Source organism: Sphaerodactylus townsendi, linkage group LG03 (assembly GCF_021028975.2).
Source record: "Sphaerodactylus townsendi isolate TG3544 linkage group LG03, MPM_Stown_v2.3, whole genome shotgun sequence".
Classification (NCBI taxonomy): domain Eukaryota; kingdom Metazoa; phylum Chordata; class Lepidosauria; order Squamata; family Sphaerodactylidae; genus Sphaerodactylus; species Sphaerodactylus townsendi.
The window spans coordinates 1,916,010-1,919,223 of NC_059427.1; the positions used below are offsets into that span (position 1 = coordinate 1,916,010).

The following is a 3,214-nucleotide window of genomic DNA, read 5'->3' on the forward strand; positions in this document are numbered from 1 at the left end:
CTGCAGCCCCTCCTCAACCTTGAGCCAACGGCCCCCTCCCCAATCGATAAGCCATTTCTTGTGGGTCTTAATTATTGGCTCTTCCTTTTTTAAGGGGCTTCTTTGGGTCCGGGTGAATAAGGAGGGGGGGGGGGAAGGTAGCTCTTTTCCCCATTCACTGCTTCCCCCTCCCCTCCTTTGGGGCCTGACCCTACATCGCACCCCATCCTCCAGCCCCCAGTGTTTGGATTTTGGCCCCAGAGGACTCCTTTCCCTCCCGCAGAGAACCCCCTTGGAGCTCTTGGCCCTCCCCAATGAGGGGGGGGGGTCCTCTGCAGACTCGGCCACCCCTTGAATGCCCCAGAGGACAGACGGGGGCTGGGGGTCCCCGTGCTCACCCCTCTACTGGGGGCGGGGCGTAGACTCCCCCCGCCCACCTAGATGCCTCCTCTGCAGCCAGCCTATCGCCCACGAGAGCAGCCTCCGGGGGTCTGTCCCTAAAGCAACCCCCCTCCCTAACCCACCCCTCTCTTCTCCCGCCCCCCCCCCCCCGCCAAGAAGACTCCTCCGGACCCTCCGCTGCTTTTTCCCCCCCCCCCCCCCCCGACCCTGCAAATCTAAGTCACCCGCCAGCCTCTGCAATGCAAGGAAGGGGCTGCAGATCACCCCCCCGCCCCCACCCCCACCCCCGACCCCCCGACTCACTGGGGAAGGGCTGCTGATGGGGGTGCAAAGGTGGAAGAGGGAAGAAAGGGCTTCCCCGCCCCCTCCCCTGGCGGCCTCTCTGGGCTCTCGGGCTCTACGGCTTCCCTTCCTGTGGGGCGGGGGCTTACGGTGGGGCGGGACACGTCCTCTAAAGCCCTCCCCCCTCTAAAGCCATCCCTTTGCAAAAGGGGCTTTGGGGAGGGAGAGGAGCCAACCCTCACGCTGTTTGAGTGCTGTCAGCTCGGGGTGGCTGGCATTCATTCATTGAAGCAACACACAGGGACCTTTAAAACTGCAGGAAGACCCCCCCCCCCCTTAGACCAAGGAGGACCCCCAGGAAAGGACCCTCGTATGCAGCCATCACCACTCGGGACCTCCCGAGGACATCCAGTCCGACCCGCTGAGACAGCAGTCTTCCAGGGCAATAACAGCACAACTTCCAACCCACCTGGTAGTCCCAACCAGATGGAAAGAGGCAAAGAGAAGCATCCCAGACAAATCACTTGCACTAAGCAAAGCCAAAAAAAAAGTTAAACCTTTATAGTGATTGTTTACTGTAAAAAAGAAGGGAAGGGGGGGGGGTGGATTCAAAATGCAGGTGGGAAGGGGGGCAAAACAAAACACAGGGGAAATACCCAGCCACAGCAATAAAGCGCTATTCAAATGAAGAGCAACGCAGTTGTAACCCATGCCATTTTAGACTTTTTGTTTTGTTTGGATTTTAGGGCCCAGGGGATAAGAGCTCACTGAGCATGTGCAGTTGGTAAGCTTGCTTACTTATTACCAACTGCAAGAGCTCCACCCTCCTCAGTTGATCTGGCCTGCACTAGAAGGAAGGCCTGCTGCTCAATTGAGGGAATTACTTATTTTTTACAGGTTCAAACTGAAGAAAGACCTGCAGCAGCTACATCAGATGCAGAAGGCCAGATGAGAGAAAGAAGCCCTGCTTTATTAATAGTTGGACTTTATTGCTATCTCTCATTATTGGACATTGTTAGTGGTGGCTACTGTTCTGAGTGTTTTTTTTCCTTTAAAAGCACTGAAGATTTTGTTCAATTGAGTTGTGCTGCATATATATATATATATGTTCACTATATGTTCACTATTATTTATCCTTAAATGATAGAAAGTTGTGTTAAAGATTAAAAGTTTGTTAATTTGTTCAAGCAATTTCATATTTGTTTGGTAAGCCACAGGGTGCTGTCATATATTATTTCCTAGGTCTCCAATGGAGATTGATGTGGCCAAGGATAAATAGGTTACACAGTCACAGTTCATGTATTTATATGTATTAGCCGCCCTCCCCCAGGGGCTCAGCGTGGCGCACAACATCATAAGACAGTGGTGGCGAACCTTTTCGAGACCGAGTGCCCAAATTGCAACCCAAAACCCACTGATTTATCGCAAAGTGCCAACACGGCCATTTAACCTGAACACTGAGGTTTTAGTATAGGAAAAACGGTTGGCTCCGAGGCGCGCGTTACTCGGGAGTAAGCTTGGTGGTAGTCGGTGGCTTTGCTTTGAAGCAACCGTGCAACTCTTCCAACGAGTGAATCAATTCCAATGAGTGAATCACGACCCTAGGAGGGTTTACTCAGAAGCAAGCCCCATTGCCAGCAACTGAGCTTACTCCCAGGTAAAGGATTGTGCTTTAGTTCTTCGCATGAAAATCAGTGGTGATTAACAGCGCTGAAGAAGAAGAAGGAGGAGGAGGAGGAGGAGGAGGAGGAGGAGTTTGGATTTATATCCCCCCCTTTCTCTCCTGCAGGAGACTCAAAGGGGCTTACAATCTCCTTGCCCTTCCCCCCTCACAACAAACACCCTGTGAGGTGGGTGGGGCTGAGAGAGCTCCGAGAAGCTGTGACTAGCCCAAGGTCACCCAGCTGGCGTGTGTGGGAGTGCACAGGCTAATCTGAATGCCCCAGATAAGCCTCCACAACTCAAGCGGCAGAGCGGGGAATCAAACCCGGTCCCTCCAGATTAGATACACGAGCTCTTAACCTACACTGCTTCTCCAAAACTAGGTCTTAGGCCTAGATGTGGGGGGGCACTCTGTTTGTGCGTGCCCACAGAGAAGGCTCTGAGTGCCACCTCTGGCACCCGTACCATAGGTTCGCCATCACTGTCATAAAACATCCCATAAAACATCCCAAATTTAAAACCGGTAAAACATTCCAACAGATAAAACAGATGGCAACAAAGTTACAAAGCTAACCACATTGCCTGTGTTGTAGCTGGTTCCTCAGAGCCTGTGCAGAGTTCCTTGTGGCAACCCGAAGTCAAAGGACTCCTGAGCCTTCCCAGGAAATCAGCGCCCCGAGGACAGAGACCACCAGACCTCCCCCTGCATCCGCCTCCCAGACGCGCCCTTGGAGCAACGCAGGGAGGGGAATTTGTGGGCAGGGAAGATCTCCAGGCGGGGTGGGGGGAGGGGGAGAAGGGGGTCCTCTGGCCTTGAAGCGCGAAGATCCTCCCCTTGCACATCTGGGGAGGAGGAACCCCTCCTCCCTCCCCCATCTGGTCTTCCAGG

The 3,214-nt window shown here is 53.6% G+C and overlaps 2 protein-coding genes across 7 annotated transcripts in view; both read right to left on the reverse strand.

Moving 5' to 3' along the window:
- LOC125428554 (zinc finger protein 420-like) overlaps positions 1 to 3,214 on the reverse strand; it is a 577,239-nt gene that overhangs the window by 69,191 nt on the left and 504,834 nt on the right. The gene's annotated exons all lie outside the window — the stretch shown is intronic.
- Positions 1 to 3,214, reverse strand: part of LOC125428839 (zinc finger and SCAN domain-containing protein 32-like) — a 665,212-nt gene that overhangs the window by 12,162 nt on the left and 649,836 nt on the right. For 4 of the 6 annotated variants that reach the window (XM_048489537.1, XM_048489532.1, XM_048489536.1 and 1 more), the window contains exon 1: positions 685 to 1,447. The exons of the other annotated variants lie outside the window; for them this stretch is intronic. The gene's annotated coding sequence lies outside the window, so the exon portion shown is untranslated. Of the gene's footprint in view, positions 1 to 684; positions 1,448 to 3,214 lie in introns of those variants that run through there. 6 annotated transcript variants of the gene reach the window in all.